Source organism: Gossypium hirsutum, chromosome A10 (assembly GCF_007990345.1).
Source record: "Gossypium hirsutum isolate 1008001.06 chromosome A10, Gossypium_hirsutum_v2.1, whole genome shotgun sequence".
In the NCBI taxonomy this organism is placed as follows: Eukaryota; Viridiplantae; Streptophyta; class Magnoliopsida; order Malvales; family Malvaceae; genus Gossypium; species Gossypium hirsutum.
Genome location: NC_053433.1, coordinates 5,066,656 through 5,080,264, shown reverse-complemented (window position 1 = coordinate 5,080,264; position 13,609 = coordinate 5,066,656). Strand labels below are relative to the sequence as shown.

General features: G+C 39.4%; 1 long non-coding RNA gene across 1 annotated transcript; it reads right to left on the bottom strand.

Moving 5' to 3' along the window:
* Positions 1-10,737: 10,737 nt before the first annotated feature.
* Positions 10,738-12,629, bottom strand: LOC121208586 (uncharacterized). The gene is made up of 2 exons (XR_005903697.1): positions 11,769-12,629; positions 10,738-11,413 (listed from the first exon to the last, which is right to left on the bottom strand). It is a non-coding gene; the product is annotated as an uncharacterized lncRNA (long non-coding RNA).
* Positions 12,630-13,609: the final 980 nt, after the last annotated feature.

The window sequence follows — 13,609 nt, the reverse complement described above, 5'->3', positions numbered from 1 at the left end:
TGGCAACAAAAAATCCAAGAAGAAAAGTCTAAGGCCGATCAATGGAAGAAGAGGTTTTTTGATGCTCGAGCACGAGAGGAAGCCTTGAAAAGGACTACATTAGAGAACCAAAGCGAAAATAAAACGTTAAGAGCTCAAATAACAGAGTTAGAAAAGGTATTGCATCAGCATCGTAGTCGCGACTCTGTAATGGAATTAAAGGCTAGCTTAAGTGAGATCGAGAATCTGAAGGGGAAGATAGAAGAACTTGAGGCTGCGCTACAGGATTGTGAACACCGAATTGAATCACTAGAAGTAAATAATGAGCAACTGGCGGAACAACTTCACTGGTCTCAGAATAAGGTTCGAGATAGAGATCACCTCATTGGAGAAGCTATAGTTCAGATTCGAGAAGTGGCGGAACATTTACAAATCCTGGCAGTCCAAGCTGATGTATTAAATGTAAAATATGAGTCAGCATCGAACCGAGGTCAAGAGCTGGCTGAAGTTCTTAAAAAAAAGTTAGAGCTCTGGGCATAAGGGCTAGGCCGTATATGTAGTCTATTTTTTATGTAAAGGATTTTGTCTTTTAGTAAAATTATTCTAAATAAAATTGAATCAGATTGACGCATTTTTGCATTCATGTCGTACATTTGCATTGCATAGCATCATAAACATTAAGTTGCACAAAAGAACCCTATTAATTAGTGATAATTTATCTAGTTACCCTGGAACATCGCTACTATATCGGAGGAAAACAAGGGATATAGATCAGAGGTTAGAGAAATTAGAACAAATGCAAAAGGAGATGCAAGAGCAACTGCAAGCTCAGATGCAAGAACAACTGGCTAGGATCCAGCAGGAGGTGAGGGATCAAATGCTGGAGTCTCAGAAAAACATGCTGGAGTCACAGAACAACATGATGAGCCAGCTGACACAGCTGTTGAAAGGAGGGTCTAACAAAGGAAAAAGCCCTATGGGTGATACTGGGAATGACAATGAGGATTCCGCTTGTCCTACAAGTTTTGCGCCAGTGAACATGCAAATACAACCACCAATGGTGTCTGTTAATGTCCAGCCTCTTTATCAAACTGGTACCTCAGCACCAATAAACTTCTCAGCAGGATCGAGCACCAACCCTGGAGATAATCTGGCAAACCCTCAGGTCCCTAACTTCGACGGCGCAGCAGAGGTGGAAAAGACAAAGGCTGAGGTCTCAAAATGATTTGAGGATCGATGTAAATGGTTGGAGGAAAAGTTCAAGGAGTTGGAGGATGCTAATCATTACTGCGAAATCGATGCAAAAGAACTGAGTTTGGTCCCAGACTTAGTACTTCCCCCGAAGTTTAAAATGCCGGAGTTTGAAAGATATAACGGAACCAGCTGCCCTGAGGCTCACATTATAATATTTTGTCAAAGGATGACGGGGAATGTCAACGATGATCAACTATTGATCCATTGTTTTCAGGACAGTTTGAGTGGGGCTGCATCGAAATGGTACAATCAATTGAGTAGGACCCAAGTCAAGTCGTGGAAGGACCTAGCTCAGGCCTTCATGAAGCAGTACGACCATATAACGGATATAGCACCTGACCGGATCACACTCCAGAATTTGGAGAAGAAGCCAAGTGAAAGCTTCCAACAGTATGCTCAGAGATGGAGAGAGGCAGCTACACAGGTCCAACCACCGTTGCTGGAAAATGAAACAACCATGCTCTTCATTAATACCTTGAAGGCACCTTTCATTAATTATATGTTGGGGAGCGCAACTAAGAGTTTTGCAGACATAGTGATGTCTGGCGAAATGATAGAAAATGCAATAAGGTGCGGGAAGATAGAAACGGGGGAAAGCACAAGAAGGTCATCCCCGAAGAAAAAGGAAAACGAGGTAAGCAACGTGAGCTTAGGCTATTCAAAACCTGTCACTATTAATCAATCGAGAACGATAGTCACAGGCCAGCAGGCCACACCAAGGCGAGAGCCTAACACAAGGCAGAATACAGAAAGGTTCTAGTTCACTCCTATACCAGTGACGTATAGGGAGCTGTACAAAAAGCTGTTCGATGCACACGTAGTGGCCCCTTTCCACTTAGAACCGTTACAACCCCCATACCCTAAATGGTATGATGCAAATGCTCAGTGCGAATACCACGCAGGGATTACGGGGCACTCGATAGAAAACTGTACCTCGTTCAAAAGGTGTGTAGAAAGACTTATCAAAGCAGGTGTTGTAAAATTCGATGATACACCTGGTACAGGAAACCCGTTGCCCAGTCATACTGAAAAAGGGGTAAACGCGATAATTAAGAATATAAGGGGGAAAGTCAAGCTGAATATCGCGGAGGTGAGAACCCCATTAAAGCTAGTTTGGAAGGAAATGCTGAAAAGAGGTTTAGTCCCGCAGGGGTTGGGGAATAAAATCCAAGATACATGGAACTACTGTGAGTTCCATTATGAGAACTATCACGAAATTCAGAATTGTATTGAGTTCAGGGCCTTAGTACAGAGACTAATGGATAATAAGGAATTGGAGTTCCTCTAGTCTGTCGAAAAGGAAGATGTATGCTCTCTAGGAGGAAAGTCAAGTGAAGAAGGCTGCAGAGCCAACCGTCCAGTGATAATTATTTCGAGGCCTAGAGTTAGTGAAGTAGAAGCAAGAATTACACTAAGAGTTTTAATCCAGAAGCCAACAGCTCCCCCTTATAAAGATAGTCGTCGGGTGCCTTGGAATTATAACTGTTGTATAGCAGTTTCAGAGAAGGAGGGTTTGATTGACACGCTAAACACAGAAGCCGAACCAGCAAAAGGGAAACCCGTCATGCTCAAGCAAGAAATCGAGAGATCAGAACCACTGGTTAATGAGTCAGTAATGGAAAATGAAGCCAATGAGTTCTTGAAGTTCCTAAGACACAGAGTGTATACTGTTATGGAACAACTACAACAATCGGATCGCATATCTGTATTGGCTCTGCTACTAAATTCAGAGGTCCACCGCAACGCACTGATGAGAGTGTTGAACGAAACCTATATTGCGGATGACATTTCGGTTAACAAATTAGACCGCCTCGTCGGTAATATAAGCGCTGACAATTTCATCTCTTTCAGCGATGATGAGATACCTCCAAGGGGTAGGGGGTCTACTAAGGCTCTGCACATCACTACATATTGCAAGGGGTATACACTACCTGGAGTACTAGTTGATAAGGGGTCCGCATTAAACGTATTGCCTTGGTCTATATTAAATCGTTTACCTATAGACAGCTCCAACATGAAGACATGTCAGAACACAGTGAGAGCGTTTGACGGCATAGAAAGGAAAGTGATGGGAAGGATAGAGATACCTCTCTAGATTGGCCCAAACGCGTACGAGGTAGATTTCCTTGTGATGGACATTAAGCCTTCCTATAACTGTCTATTAAGAAGACCTTGGATTCACTCAGCTGGGGCAGTGCCATCCTCGCTACACCAGAAGCTAAAGATGGTTACTGATGGTCGGTTAATAACAATAAATGCGGAGGAGGATATTATTGCGTCAGTTAACAGTGATGCACCCTACGTAAAGAATGACAACGAAGCGGTTAAATGTTCATTTCGATCTTTAGAGTTTATAAACGCAACATTTATAGCTGAAGGAGGCAGGATTTCGATACCTAAGATATCAGGGGCTACGAAAATGAGCCTGCAGTTAACAGTTGGGAAAGGGGCGTTACCTGGCAGAGAATTCGAGAGGCACCTCTGTGGACAAGTTAGAGTGCCAGTCTTGGTTGGCAAGTGGGATCGCTTCGGTTTGGGATTCAGGCCAAATGCAAGCCAAGTAAAGAAAGAGTTTGAAAGGAAACAAGAATAGCGGAGAGCAAGATTGAGTGGGACAGAAGTCAGGTGGGAACCGATGAGCTTCCCTCACATTTCTCAAACATTTGTATTTGGAGGGTTTATTCATTCTGCACAGAAGAGGATAAAAGAAGGAATGGTCGAGGATGTGATGGGAATTTGGAACATCAACGCCACGTTTGAAGAGGAAGCAATGGAAAGAAATTTATCAGGCATTTGCCCGTATGAGCCTGGGAGTGTTTTGAATAATTGGACTGTCGAAAAAATTCCTGTAATCTTTAGAGATAACACAGAGTAATATTCAAAACCCACTTGTTGTCTTCTAGCCTAAGGACAATAAGAATCTTTTGTGAAATAGGCTCATGTTCAAACATTATTATTTTCAATAAAAAATGCATTTTCATATATCAGTTCGAGCAATACACAATCATACCATACAAAATAATTTATTTTGTTTTCTTTGGGTATTTTTCTTGCACCCGTAATACGCCTCCGGATGTCAACATTATGAGCAATACTGATACGAGTCCAGAATCTCCTTTTGAGCGAGACATGTGCTTTGAGGGATCTCAGGATTTTAAAGATAACGGGGATTGTGGTTTATCTCCGAACTTGTTAAGGATGGTGGAGCAGGAAGAGAAACAGATTCTGCCTCACAAGGAAACTATCGAAAATGTGACCTTGGAAGAAGAGAAAGAGGTGAAAGTTGGCACTTGTGTGAGTAAGAGGACAACACGGAACCTCATTGAATTATTGCAAGAATTCAAAGATGTCTTTGCATGGTCATACCAGGATATGTCTGGTTTAAGTACCGATATCGCAGTACATCGTGTCCCCACAAAAGAATAGTGCAAGCCAATTTAGCAGAAGCTCCGAAGAATGAGACCCGATGTAGCAATGAAAATAAAGAAAGAAGTCAAAAAGCAGTTTGATGCTGGCTTTTTACAGGTGGTTAATTACTCGGAGTGGGTGGCCAACGTCGTCCCTGTCTCTAAGAAAGATGGGAAAGTGCGGATGTGTGTAGATTACAGAGATTTAAACCAGGCCAGCCCAAAAGATAACTTTCCATTGCCTCACATAGACACTCTAGTGGATAATACGGCAGGCTATTCATTGTTCTCCTTCATGGATGGGTTCTCCGGGTACAATTTGATCAAGATGCATCCTGAGGACGTGGAAAAAACCACGTTCATAACTTTATGGGGAACGTTTTGCTACAAGGTGATGCCCTTCGGGTTGAAAAATGCAAGAGCCACATACCAAAGAGCCATGGTAACCTTGTTCCATAATATGATGCACAAAGAAATTGAGGTCTACATTGACGACATGATTGCAAAAACCCGAACCTGAAAAGGAGCATGTGCGGTTGTTGAGAAAATTGTTCCTGAGGTTAAGAAAATTTCAATTAAAGCTCAATCCATCAAAATGCACCTTCAGAGCTAGGTCCAGAAAGTTACTCGGCTTCGTAGTCAGTAAGAAGGAAATAGAAGTCGACCCTGACAAAGTCAAGGCTATATAGGAGCTGACTCCACCACGAACTCAGAAAGAAGTCTGGGGTTTCCTAGAGAGACTAAACTATATCGCATGGTTTATTTCGCAACTGACAGAGAAGTGTGACCCCATATTCCATCTTCTTAAAGAGCACAATCCTAGGGTATGGGATGATGAATGCCAAAAAACCTTTGAAAAGGTTAAACAATATTTGTCCAGTCCTCCAGTGCTAACACCACCAAGTCCTGGTAGGCCATTGATACTATACTTAACAGTATTTGATAATTCGATGGGGTGTGTGCTCGACCAACATGATGAGACTGGGAGAAAAGAAAGAGCGATATATTACCTCAGCAAAAAATTCACTGAGTGTGAAATGAGGTACCCGCCAATTGAAAAGCTATGCTGTGCTTTGGTTTGGACAACACGAAGATTGAGGCAATACATGTTGTACCATACAACTTGGCTAATCTCAAAGTTAGACCCTCTCAAATACATGATGGAGTCAACCGCTTTAAATGGAAGGATGGCCCGATGGCAGATTCTGCTCTCCGAATTTGACATAGTCTATATAAACCAAAAAGCTGTGAAATAGAGTGCAATAGCAGATTTCCTAGCTAGTAGAGCTTTGGAGGACTATGAACCTTTGAATTTCAATTTTCCCAATGAAGATCTAATGTATGTAACAATCGCTGAATGAGACATGCCTGAAGATCATTCTTGGAAACTAAATTTTGACAGAGCGTCAAATGCCGTTGGAAATGGAGTTGGGGCAGTACTGATATCCCCAAATGGAGATCATTATCCGTTCACTTGCAAGCTGAATTTTGACTACACAAATAACATGACAGAATACGAGGCATGTATCATGGGAATTCGGGCAGCTATAGACCGCGAAATCAAAGTATTAGAAGTATATGGAGATTCTGCATTGGTAATTTATCAGCTTAAAGGCGAGTGGGAAACGAGAGATCCCAAATTGATCAGTTACCGAAAGTTAATCCTGGAATTAATTGAAGAGTTCGATGATATTACCTTTCATTACCTCCCGCGAGACGAGAATCAGATGGCTGACGCCTTGGCTACACTAACTTCCATGATCAAAGTAAATAAACAGGAGAATATGAAGCCAGTTCAGATGAGTATTGGTGAGGCTCCAGCTCACTGCTGTAATGTCAATGAAGAGGAAGAGAGAGATGATCGTCCTTGGTATCATGATATCTTACAATATGTGAAGAGCCGTGCGTACCCAGATCAAGCAACCGAAAATGATAAAAGAACATTGAGAAGGTTAGCCAGTGACTATGTCCTAGACGGTGAGGTCCTATATAAGAAGAGAAAGAATCAGGTGTTGTTAAGATGTGTTGATACTATTGAGGCAAAGAAAATTCTAGAGGAGGTCCCTGATGGTGTCTGTGGGACACATGTCAATGGTTTCACAATGGCTCGACAAATCATGAGATTCGGATATTACTGGTCTACAATGGAAAAAGATTGCATCAACTATGCTAAGAAGTGCCATAAGTGTCAAATTTATGGAGATAAGATCCATGTGGCTCCTTCACCCCTCCATGTTATGACTTCCCCATGGCCATTCTCAATGTGGGGCATGGATATCATTGGGCCAATTTCGCCAAAGGCTTCCAACGGATATCGATTCATTTTTGTGGTCATTGACTACTTTACCAAATGGGTAGAGGCTGCTTCGTACGCCAATATCACAAAGTCGGCGGTCAGCAAGTTCCTGAAGAAGGAAATCGTATGTAGTTATGGTATGCCAGAAAGAATCGTATCTGACAACGCGTTGAATCTGAACAATAGCGCAATAGTAGAAGTCTGCAGTCGGTTCAATATTAAACATCACAACTCATCACCATACCGCCCGAAAATGAACGAGGCGGTTGAGACAGCTAATAAGAATATTAAGAAGATTGTGGGGAAGATGGCAGAGACTTACAAAGATTGGCATGAAAAGTTCCCATTTGCCCTTTATGCTTATCAGACATCTGTTAGAACTTCTACAGGGGCAACACCTTTCTCATTGGTCTATGGGATGGAGGCAGTTTTACCTATTGAGGTCGAAATCCCTTCCCTCCGATTTTTATCAGAGCTGAAGTTAGATGAAGCAGAATGGATCCAATCTCGTTACGATCAACTAAACTTGATTGAAGAAAAGAGGCTGAAGGCTATTCGTCATGGTCAAATGTACCAGAGGAGAATGATGCGAGCCTACAATAAAAAAGTTCGCCCTAGAGTGTTCATGAGGGGGACTTAGTATTGAAAAAAATTCTCCCTATGCAAAAAGATTTCAGGGGGAAATGGATGCCAAATTGGGAAGGACCCTATGTGGTAAAGAAGGCTTTCTCTAGAGGGGCATTGATACTAGCAGAGATGGATGGCAAGAGCTTGCCTAACCCAATAAATTCGGATTCTGTCAAAAGATATTTTGCTTGAAGCAGTTGAGGTGAAAACCCGTAAAGGGCACAAAAAAAAAAGAAGGGAGAGGCCAAGGTGAAAACTCGTAAAAGGGCACCTTATGACCAAAGGGGTTTTGAATTGAAAACCCGCAAAAGGCAATTCAAATTTCGATCCAAACTGGGGCAAGTGAAAGTCTCACTACACTTGAATCGACAAAGAGGAGATAAGCTACATCTTGGGGCATCAACAAAATCCTATAGATCCCTTGAGCGCGTGCCAAGTTTAAAAGGGTCCCCGAGGAGTTCTACAGGGAAGCTCAAACTGCGAAATCTGGGACACCTATTTTATTCATTTTCATCCGTTTTTGTATCTCAAACAATGTCTGCTTTCTTTGTTGATACATCTTTCGTAAATTTTGACTCGAATAAATTTCAGTTCTACCTATCATTATAATCTTTTTCGAGTATTTTCATTGAAATAATGATTAATGAACTAATAATGCTCTCAAAAGAAGGTTTTGCATATTACTCTGAAAGGTTTCTAAACAATACGAGAACCTGAAACAGGACAGTTATTTAGAACTCACCGAGCTTAAAAAGGCTAGAAACGTGTGAGAAATAAGGGACTAACCCATCTTCAAGTCCTCTTCTACCGAGCTAAACAAGAAGGCATATGTCAGGGATGTTACCTTAGTAAACAACGAGGGATGACAACCCAAAAAGTAAAAATGGATCATTCTCATGACATTTTGCATTTTGTGCATTTAACATCCATAATACATGTAGTTAGGAGCATTTGATTCATATTTGGCATCCTAATCATCTAGCATAAGCATATCACTCTTCCACAGATGGATTCCCCAATGGACAATGTAGCAGGATTACAGATATCATCAGCCTTATCTTCACTGAGCAGGAAGCGAACAGGCTAAATACCAGGTCTTATCTTCGCTGAGCAGGAGCAGAGCAAATCAAATTTTGGTGAATCTTATCTCCAGGTACCGGCGATGGAGCAGATTCCAATCATCAGCCTTATATTCACTGAGCAGGAGTGGAGCAGGCTAAATACCAGGTCTTATCTTCGTTGAGCAGGAGCGGAGCAGATCAAATTTTGGTGAATCTTATCTCCACGTACCGGCGATGGAGCAGATTCTAATCATCAGCCTTATCTTCACTGAGTAGGAGTGGAGCAGGCTAAATACCAGGTCTTATCTTCGTTGAGCAGGAGCGGAGCAGATCAAATTTTGGTGAATCATATCTCCATGTACCGGCGATGGAGCAGATTCCAATCATCAGCCTTATTTTCACTAAGCAGGAGTGGAGCAGGCTAAATACCAGGTCTTATCTTCGCTGAGTAGGAGCGGAGCAGATCAAATTTTGGTGAATCTTATCTCCACGTACCGGCAATAGAGCAAATTCCAATCATCAGCCTTATCTTCACTGAGCAAGAGTGAGCAGGCTAAATTGCAGATCTTATCTTCGTTGAGCAAGAGCGGAGCAGATAAATTTCCAACAAATCATACCTTCATGAAACAGCTAGGAGACATTTGGAAGTAATAGGATGCAGCGGGTTGCGATAAGGTTACACCAAGAAGCCAAGATCTGACAGGACCGGGCAAAATTGGCCTTTGTAATCTTTGCTTCGTTCCCATTACATGACAACGAGCAAAGAGGGACAGCCAGCTGTCGAAACCATTTTAAATTTGAAAAACGTGGATCGACTTTAAAAATGTAAATGGAGTCGACACCAATCTTTTCCAAAGTGAGATTGGGCCACCTTAAAATCAATCGTTTTAATAAAACATCTGAGCCTATTAAAACAATAATTTTTTTTTGGTCTGATAAGTTTGAGAAAATGGGCTCAGGAGTCGGTTACGTACGAGGAAGGATTAGCACCCTCGTAACGCCCAGAAATTGGTACCTATTTGATTAGTTGATGTCTTGATGTCGAAATTTGAAAAGATTTTAGAGTACGATCCTTTTATTTGAAAGAAAATCGGGATTATTCGAAAAAAATGTAAAGACCTACTCATTTCGAAGGAAAGAATGCCATACCCAGTAAGTTAGGGTCCAACATTTCAGACCTTCGGAATTAAGTTGGTCTTCGATTTTACAATTCATGTAAGGAGGTTCAAGAGAAGGGTATTCGGTCATCCGAGCCTTGTGAAAAATTGATGCTCAGTAAGTTAGAACGCAATCTCTCAAAACTCCTAAATACCGAATATTGCCTTGATTTTGGAAATCATTATCCTCAATATAACGCAACGCCACACCCAGTGAGTTAGGGTGTAACATCCCGAATTTTTAAGAATAGGTTTTTTATTCGAACTTCATACAATTAAATTTGAGAAGGGTACTCGGTTATTTAGATTCAACAAGGAAAATTGGAACCCAGTAAGTTAGGGCACAATCCTCCCGTGGATCCTAAATATCGAACATTGCCTTTATTTTGAAAACAATCGAGGATAAATCTTTGAATAAAATGAATTTGGGCGGCTGAAACTTAAAAAATGATAACATGCAATATGAAAATAGCAATATAATAACCCTAATAACATATATTAATACCTAAAATATAGCAAGCATAAAGAAAATTAAGAACAGTAGTAATAACAGAAGTGATGAATGTAATAACAGTACAAAACTAGTTAATATAGTGCCATTATAATAATAAAAATTATAATAATAAAAATAACAATATGTTACTAATAATAATAAATAAATAATGGTAATAAATATATATAAAATAATAGTAAAAGTAATAAAATAAAATAAAATAATAATAATAATACTCTCCCCCTCCCATCTAAATCCGGCCATCAGTCCGACCTTGCTCTGGTCACCAAACCCTCATGAGCCACTATCGGAGCCACCGTACACGGCAGCCGAACCTCAAAAAAATCCTTTTTCGGTAATTTTAAAATGGGTAAGTTTCTTCCTTTTATTTTTACTTTCGTATAAATAAAATAAAATAAAATTGAAATGAAAAAATAGACAAACAAATAACTTAAAACAAGAATAGACAAAAAAAACTCTTTTGCTTTGATCTTTGATTAATCTCCAAAAACCAACCCCCCTTTACAATAGTTTTGAATGGCTTTTATAGCCAAATTTTACAACTGATTGCCTCCTTCCATGGTGACAAGTAGGGTAATGGAGTTAGTGGGGTAACTTAGTAGGGTGATGGAGTTAGTGGGGTGGCTTAGTGGGGTAGTTTAGGAGTTAGTGGTCAGTTTAGTGGGTGCTAATTGGATGGTTGGTGTTCTGGGCTCTGCTTATTGGTCCCGGGCATAAATTTGGTCCTACATATAACAGATTCCAATCATCAGCCTTATCTTCACTGAGCAGGAGTGAAGCAGGCTAAATATAGCAGATCTTATCTTCGCTGAGCAGGAGCAGAGCAGATCGAATTTTGGCGAATCTTATCTCCACGTACTGGCGATGGAGCAGATTCCAATCATCAGCCTTATCTTCACTGAGCAGGAGTGAAGCAGGTTAAATATAACAGATCTTATCTTCGTTGAGCAGGAGCAGAGCAGATCGAATTTTGGTGAATCTTCACGTACTGATGATGGAGTAGATTCTAATCATCAGCCTTATCTTCGCTGAGCAGGAGTGAAGCAGGCTAAATATATCAGATCTTATCTCCGTTGAACAAGAGTAGAGCAAGTCAGATACAGCGGATCTTATCTTCGCTGAGCAGGAGCGGAACAGATCAAATTTCAGCAAATCTCATTTACATTAAGCAGCAAAAGAGCATTTTTGAAGCAATAAAGTGCGGTGGGCTGTGACAAAAAAGACAAGACTCAGCCAGCCCAAACAAATTTGGTCTTCCTAAAATCTTTACTCTATTCTCATTACACGACAATGAGCAAAGAGGGGCAGCTGTGGACCAAATTTTTAAACAAACCCAGGCCTAAACAAATTAACCACTAAAACAAAACCCAGCCCAATTTTATTCAGCCCAACTAAACTAAACTACCCAAAAACCCCTAACAACAAAAATAAGAACAGCATCCCCAAATAGTTTCCACGCCGCATGTCTCTCACCGGTAGCCACCACGCGCGCCGCACATCGCTCCACCATGCCACGTCGACGTCCCACTCCATCACGGCTCCGAGATTCTCGCACAGATTTGCAAAACAAGTAACAAAAAGCATTGTAAACAAAGGCTATATAAAGCCGAAAATCATATGTAAAAGAAGAGGAGCAGAGAGTTTTTTTTGGGTGTAAAGGCACGATCCAAGCAAGAAATAGAAAAAAATTTCGAATACAATATCAGAAGGAAATTAGGTTAGAGATTTCTTTTGGGTAAATTCCTATTTTTATATTTCTAGCTTTTAATTTCATTTTCGTTTTGTTTTCTTTGTATATATACTGAAATAAGGGAATAAAGAAAGGAATACTTACCTTCGTGGATTGACTTTCGTCGGTCGGGCTCCGGTTTAGTGTCAGTGGCATTTGGGGATTCAAAACCCCAGCCAAAGGAAAAGGGAAGAGAAGGCCTGCCCTTTTCCCTGGTTTTGCTTGCAACGTGCAGTAGCAAATTGTTTGGGGAGGGGGTAAAGGGTTTATTTGATTGTAAAGAAATGGGGCCCGCGTGTTTTGCCCTTAAAGGGTCAATTTGCACACTAAATCCCTGTGCATTTAATGCTGCCCAAATCTGCTTCACTTTTTTTTTGAATTTCGCCCAGAAATTTTGTGCAACTTTTAATTTGGTCCATATTAAATGCTGGGTTCAGGAATTTGGGTAAATTCCATTTTTAAACCCCCTTGTTTCACGCGCGCTTCAATGTGGTCCTCCCTTCCCCTTTTATTTATGCTTTTACCCCAGAACTCCCGTTTCGATTCCAATTAAATCCTATTTCGACTATTTGGCCACATTTATCGTAATTAATTTTTTTTAAATTGTTTTTTATATTTTATTATATCCTACTATTAATTCTTGGTTTTTTATCCTACTATTTATTATAATTTTATTATACTATTATCTATTGTATTTATTATATTACTTGTATATTATGTTTGTTCCTATAAAATTCATTCTTTATACTTATTTTAAACTATCATATTATTATAATTATTTTTCTTCTATTTTTTTGAGGAGTTAATTATTTTAAATATAATTTATTATACTTATTATATTTTATTTATTATACTTTATACATTATTCCTTTTTACCATTTATTATTATTATTTTATTATTACTTATAATTTTTACATGTATATATTTTTTTTGTTAAATTCTTAATAGACTTATTACGTCATTTTTATTATTATTTTTATTTCATATCGGTTACTATTTTTATGCCAAATTATTATTATTTATTATTTCTTACCATTATTAATTCACCATAGTTATTATTTTAGTTTTACTTTTATTACTATTTTGATACCATCATTGACATATTATTTTCATTTCCATTATATATTTTTATATCGTTAACGTCATTCTTGCTATGTTTATATGTTGTTATATTTATTACTATTGTTATAATTATTATTAATTTTTATGTTTGCTATATTTTAGGTGTTAATATATACACTGTCAAGTTTATTATTGTGACAGCCCTAATTTGACTCTAGTCGAAAAGTAGTTTCGGGACCACAAAATCGAGACACGAAAATAATTAAATACTATATTCTATGTCTAATATATGTGAAAATGCATGTGTGAATCTTTGAATGCTTTGATTTTTGTCATTTGATGTGAATTAATCAAAAAGGGCTTAGTTGTTAAACATTGAAATCTTGCTAGGCAAAATTAAAAAGTGGCTGAATAGTTGTAGTTACAAAAAAAGGAGTCCTTGCATGTCAAATAGCCCATCTTTAAGTGTAGTGGGCGTAATGATGATGAATCATGAATAAAATATGATTTTATTATTTTATT